Raw genomic sequence first — 7,500 nt, forward strand, 5'->3', positions numbered from 1 at the left:
AGAGAGAGAGAGAGAGAGAGAGAGATCACCATAGAGATATGTAGTAACCACATTCATGAATTGCATTTCCAGTTCTTTGGGAACTACTAGGCTTATAGCATAACGTTATAACATCCATACGGGAGAGTAAGTCTTCTCGTGTTCAATCCAATGCGTTGTGAAAAACCATGCCCCAAATTATAACCTTATATATTAGGACTTAACTATTCTCATTACACTTTCTGGCAAATATTCATTTACATCCTACAAACTTTACACTTGATAGGTTAGCACTACATGACCAAATACTCGTTCATTTGTCAAAAATATAATTCTCCTGGATTGATTCTTTTCATTTTGGCTAATTTTCTCTTAGTACATAAAACCATTCATATATCGTATATGTGGGTGTCTAGATAACATATATTTTACATGCATTCCTTTGGTTCTTTTGATTCTTGCTTGATCCGTTGACATTCTTCAACTGAGTATGGATCGATGTCCTCGTACTCTATCATCTCATGAGCAATAGTATATGAAAATATATCATCAATGAGTATATATAGTATCTCCATTGACTCATATGCACTCTCATAATTTATTTGAGATTTCTTTGATCCCTGGAATCAGTACTAACTTTGGAACGTCCTCCAGTAATAGTCATAGACATAGTTATAATCAGAGACAATCTCATGAGAGGTTTATGTATTGATGATAAATTGTTGTGTCGTACTCTTCTCTTCTTTTAGGTAAGTATATATCGAACCAATTAGCTTTCCTCATTTTCTTCTGAGAGCCATGACCTCAACCATACCTCCGTTATGTGTGATTGCAACGCACGTTCTAGCGGCGTTGATCCCTTTGAATTGGGACTTTTAACCCTGTGGGTATATTTGCAGCTAGTATATATGATCTTGTCACTTATGGAATAACATTGGACGTATCGGGTATCGAATGTGATTTGTTTGACTTCAACTTTATATTGTGATGTTTGGGAATCAAAATGAGACAAAGTGTGAATATTTTATGACATTTCCTGTCATTCCCATGGAAATTCCTTTTCCCTATTTCCCCTAACGACGGAATGATTGTCTCATCAAAGTGATAACCCCCAAATCTAGCGATAAAGAGATCACCTGTTAAGGGTTATATTCAACAGATAATTGTTGTGGATTCATATCCAACATATATTGGATCGTCTTTAAAGATCCATTAGGTGCGTTGTAGGGGCACAATTGGCACATATACTACATAACCAAACATATGTAAATGTAAAATATCAGGCTTATATCTAATTACCAACCGGTACGCATGAGATTAGTTGGCTAGTAGTGGGTCTAAAAACGAATAAGTAAAGTTGCATGTAATATTTTCATAACCCCGGAAAGTTGTGGGTAAATTGGTGGGTATAACCAATTCCCTAGATACAATCTATATTTTTTTGATGATAACTTCTACAAGACCGTTTTATATACACACATGGGGTGTAGGAAACTCTACATTGATTCCAATACATATGTAATAATCATCAAATCTTTATGATGTAAATTCTCCAGCATTACCAGTTCATGTAGACTTAATGAGATAATTAGGGTGGTAAGCACTTAAACATATAGCTAGTGCTAGAAGTGCAGCATTTCATATGGACAATAATACGACATGTGTTTATCGTGTCAAAACCAGAACCATAAAGTACTTTAATGGCCCGCATTTCTAGATGTTTGTGTCCATAAATATCACCTTATCTATTTGCTTTATGTTGGTCTCATTTACATTTTGGATAAGGATAAAAGTTCTAGGTATTCAAGAGGACATATTATAATGGTGGTGTTGCTTCTTGTGTTATAGAAGTCAACAGTTGCAATTTGGTTAATTGCCTCATTTTTCCTTTTACTCAAAAGAGAATATGTCTATGTGTGTTTTGTAGGAATAGGGATCATTATGTCATGGCCATGGTGTCCCACGTAGTCATGTCGAAATATATAAATGTCATTGTCCCAAAGTTCTTTATTGGTAACAAAATATGATTCAATGACCCAAATAATCCATTAATTTGACACATTAATTTCTCTAACATATGTTTTATTTCATATTCATTAGAGCTTATGTACATACCTATTTCGATTCTCATAATATGATTTTTCATTTGGGACAAATATCTTAACAAGATTGATTAATTTAGTATTTTTAATCTTGTACCAAAAATGACAGTACATCGTCTCAATATTTGGTTGGAGGATTTAAAGAAAGTTAAATCAATGGATAATAGTCTATACCTTAGGATTGGTTGGGAGGTCCCAAAAAAACTCAAGTTTTCCTCGATACATTTCTATACGGAACGAAGAATATTGAGAGTTTTGTATTTGTTTTTGAAGTATTTCTTTACATCTACAACAATTATATATTCGGTTTTATATAGGAAATTAATTTAATAAATTTCAAAGGAACCTATATTCCATCAATCTTAAATATGATATAGTTCATTTTTTTACTTGCTCCCTTTTTTATAAGAGTGATCATTAGTACATTTCTTATTTCATTGTCCATTATCTTATGAGCAGTAGTTGCATCTTTGCGCTAAGGATTGGAAAATCCTTCCCAACTCTTGCCAATGACCCTGGCCCTTTCCACGGTCTCATCCACGTGGTGCATAGAATTCAAGCGTGTGAAATTGTCTTTAACTCATTGTTCTTTAGAGTTATTTCCACCTCTAACGTTTGCATTATTGACCTCAATGATTTTCTTTGTTCCAGCATTTCTAGTACTGTTATTTGAAAGAACCTCGTTATGTCTCTTACCCACTTGCAATAGGTTGTTGAGGTTTTCTAGAGGTTATATTCTAGTTGTTCGAGCTTATATTAGTTAACTAGTATTATTTTTTATATATGAAAGACGGAAATCATATCTTCTGTGAGTTCCTTGCCACAGAGATTGATATGCGTTTTAAGAAACAACATTTCTTATGTTGAAATCATTTACATTCTTGCAATCGAGTAAATGGGTTTCATTGCACTATACGATTAGTTCTGAAAGTACATGTTCATGAATATTCTAGGTTCCCATTTCAATGTGTCCCTAAGTTATTTGGGTGTTTCTAACATAAGGTATTCCATGTGAAGATTAGGACCGATGTGTCGTCTCAAAACTCTCAAGGTATTTGTTTGTACCTTTTCAGACGATTGGTTTTTAGGTCAACAGGGATTTAATGGTTTTTACGTATTTTCTTGTACAACAAATGTAGCGTCTACATTTGATACATATCTATTATATACAATTTTGTTTGACTTTAAGATGTCAATTCGATATGAATTGTTTCAACCATTTACGTAAATAAATGATAACATGTGATTCTTTTTCAATAAGACAATAAATTGTGGTTGATAATCATTATTGTATGCACGAAATTGCATTATTATGACAATATCGGATTTTTGAACATTGACATGTTTACATATTTTTTTAGAGTAAATTATGAATTTGGTCTATGTGGTATGTCAAAAATCATGACTAACATCCCTAAACTTAATTAATTATGGATTTAGTCTTTGTGGTTGTCAATTTTGAATGGATAGAGTCTCTGAACCAAATACTCATCTATCAGCCTTTGTTAAATCATGGGTAAAATTGTCTTTTTACCTTTTTTCATATTTTAATATTACATTTTATTATTCTATTTTCCTTTTTTTTTTGTCCTTTTCTAAATTCACAAGTACCAAAAGCGTTATGTTACATCATATATATCCAATATAATATGCACACATATATAAAGCTACCATCGCCATTACTATACCAATTTTCACCATCAACTTGCAACCTTAGCCTCATCCCCTTCAATTCGTCTGGAAGCTTAATGGGTTTTGTTTAGCTGCAAGGACCAAAAGCATCGTTCCCTCTATTATGTATAATACACACACACATATATATATATATATATATATATAATACACACGGGGCACGTTCAAATGAAAACTGTGCATTTTTAAGAAACCGTATAAACTAATTTCGACCAATAGGAAAATTCCATTTTTTCTAATTAAATTTAATCAATAAGGGTATTTCGGTCATTTACAATATTTTCAATTAAATATGGAAATTATTAATAAATCTTAATTAAGGAAATGTAATAATTTTTTTTTATAAATGGTAACATTTAAATATTTAATTATATTATAATTTTAAAAATTTGAACTAAATATATTGTGATGCGATTGAATCTGCTGGTGAATCTTAAAGATTGTAAGACATAATGTAATGAATTCATCAAATCATGATTGAAAAAAGAAATTAATACAAATGAAATAGGTTTCATGAAAGTGAAACTGGTTCATGTCATAATTGAACAATGAGTAGTGAAACATTTTCATGGTAAACTTGTTTCATTGATGGTGTAGTTGATTCATTTAATAGGTGAAGTGGAAAATGAAACGGGTGCATAATGTATTTGGTTCGTCATGAAATAATTGCATAATGAAACGTGTACATGATGAATCTGTTACAGAATCTTGAAGATTGTAATATGTTACAGAATCATGAAGATTGTAAGGCTTAAATGAATGAATTCATCAAATCACGAGTGAAATAAGAAAATTAATGTACATGAAATAGATTTCATGAAGGTGAAACTGGTTCATGGCGTAATTGAACMAWGAGTAGTGAAACGRGTGCATAATGTATTTGGTTCGTCATGAAATAATTGCATGATGAAACGGGTACATGATGAATCTGTTCCATAATCTTGAAGATTGTAATCTGCTACAAAATCTTTAAGATTGTAAGGATTAAATGAATGAATTCATCATATCAGGAGCGAAATAAACTAATCTATGTACATGAAACAAGTTTCATGAAGGTGAAACTAGTTCATGACGTAATTGAACAATAAGTAGTGAACTGGTTTGATGGTGAACCCCGTTTCAGTAATGGTGTAGTTGATCCATTTAGTAGGTGAAATGCAAAATGAAACGGGTGCATAATATATGCGGTTTGTCATGAAATAATTACATGTTGAAATGGATTCATGATGAAACCGGTGCGTCTTGAATAATTTCATAATGAATAGGGTGCATATTTACATGGGTATGTGAAGGACATTGAAACAATTTCTGGATAAGGAATAAAAAAGTTGTTGCATTAGCGAAATTATTTCCTAACAAATAGAAAATTTTAATTTCCTAAAATAAAGAATAATGTCCTTCAATAGGATATGTATTTTTGTTTACTATTTTGCCCTTATTGCTGATATAAAAATAAAATTTTAATATATATATTTTTTAATTTCTTAAAATAAAGTAAACTAATCTTGACAATTGATCAAGAAAATTGATGGATGAGATTAGTTTACACGGTTTACACAAATGGAGGCGGTTTTCATTTGAACGCTTCTCTCTCTCTCTCTCTCTCTCTCTCTCTCTCTCTCTATATATATATATATATATATATATATATTCTACAAACCAATCCTAACCCTATAATCTTTAATCCAATGGTTTGAATTAACATTGTATTTTTCAATAAAAAATGGTACTAGAATAACTTTATAGGAACTAATTATCCATTTTGATTTAATTTTCCTAAATTTTCTCTATCATCTTCTTTGGTAACCGTAATTCTAATTAGGAAATTAATTAAATCCTATAATATCTCCTTCATATTTCAAACATTATATAACTATTTATGTTTTAGAAACAATATAGACCCCCATTTGAAAACCTAAATTATTTCAAATATCGTTTTCATAAGTTACCTTATATATATATATCTAAAACACATTTTTTCAATAAAGTGTTGTAAACTCCACATTGTTTGCAGAGAGGAACAAAAGTTGTCTTATTAGAGGACTGAATACATCATCTATCAAATGCGTTTTAGAAACCGTGAGTCCAAATATATGGACAAAACGAACAATATCTGATACGATTGGTTTAAGATTTACAAATGGTCTCAGAGCCAGGAAGGTGCGACTCCCAAGGGGATTGAGTTTGTAAGATCCCACAACCGTTAGGGAGGGAAAAAAATGTTGCCTTATAAGGTGACTGAATACCCCATTTATAAGATGCGTTTTAAAAATCACGAGTTCAGGCGTGTGGACAAAAAACAGCCAATATCTTGTTCGGTTGGCTTGAGATGTTACAAATGTCGTTTTAATAAGCTAATTATGGCCATCCAAACGATATTTTTTCAACGAAGTACGGTTTTAATAAGCTAGGTTATGACCATCTAATTGAGGGTTTTTCTATAAACTCAGAAAATAAGGTAGGTTATAGTTGCCAAACATGCCTAAATTTTTCACAAGTTAAATGTCTTTTCTTAAGGCAAAGGAAATCTCTGTTTAACCTTACCACTTTAAACCCACTTTCAGATGATATTAAATATACTGAATTTGTTTGGTTTATACAGATACAATAGAACTAATGATCTTCGATAATAGTTTCATCAAGTACTTGAAAACAAGAGATATATAATTGCATATATTATTAAAAAAACATAAAATACATTGCTCACGACCAATCATGTAACTTGACCCATCCAACAGGAAATGGATTAAGGTGTTGACCCAAATAAAACCCATCATCTCTGACTAACCAAAAACATCTTTGTTCTTTGAACAACTTGCCGTTGTCGCAATATCTTTCACTTGTATTATAATCAAAAACATCAAAAAAGGCAGACCTTGAATTCCAGTAGAAATGAGCATAGAACCGAGTCTTTAGACTCACGTCCATGCAGAAACTCCATTGCGTATAACCGTTAACTGGAATTGTACGATTTCCGAGATCATCATCACCTGATTGTATGTGAACAACGATAGGATCATTTGTCACATCATAGATGAAAATCGACCAATAACTAAAGAAACAAATCTTGTTTGGTGTCGAAGATGCAACTGTTGTGTTGGTGTTCAATGATGCATCTGTTGTGTTGGCAGTCAACGATGCATCTGTAGTGTTGGCAGTCAATGATGCATTTGTTGTAGAAACAAGGTAAACTATTAGCACGAAATATATACTCTTCATAATTGTATAGATTGAAAAGCTAGTATGAATAAACACAATGAGAGATCTATTATATATAATTAGAAAGAGACAGTTCATCTATTCGATTTTTTAGCAAAACTAAGATATTGATTAATTCCCAAATATAAATTTTATAATATTAATTAATTACCTAAATTGTATAAATTAAATGTGATAATCTATACTATATTATAAAACGTTTGATAAAAACTCTTAAAAACCATTTTTAATACATGAAGTACTGTTTATTGATGCATATTACTTAAAATTCAAGATTACAAGTAAATTATGCATAAGTACAACTTATTAAGACTTCATGTTTGAATTCGTGTAACTAACTGCAGATAAACACAATTAAATAGAGGATAAACATTTCATTTTAACTATAAAAACTCTAAAATATAATTAGGATAATCATTAATTTCTAACAAAATACTTAATTATTATCTTTACAAAAACTTATATTATTAAACCAAAAATAAAAATGAATTAATGAAATACACAAAAA

The sequence above is a fragment of the Cynara cardunculus genome, assembly GCF_001531365.2.
Source record: "Cynara cardunculus var. scolymus isolate 2C chromosome LG 8, CcrdV1, whole genome shotgun sequence".
NCBI lineage: Eukaryota > Viridiplantae > Streptophyta > Magnoliopsida > Asterales > Asteraceae > Cynara > Cynara cardunculus.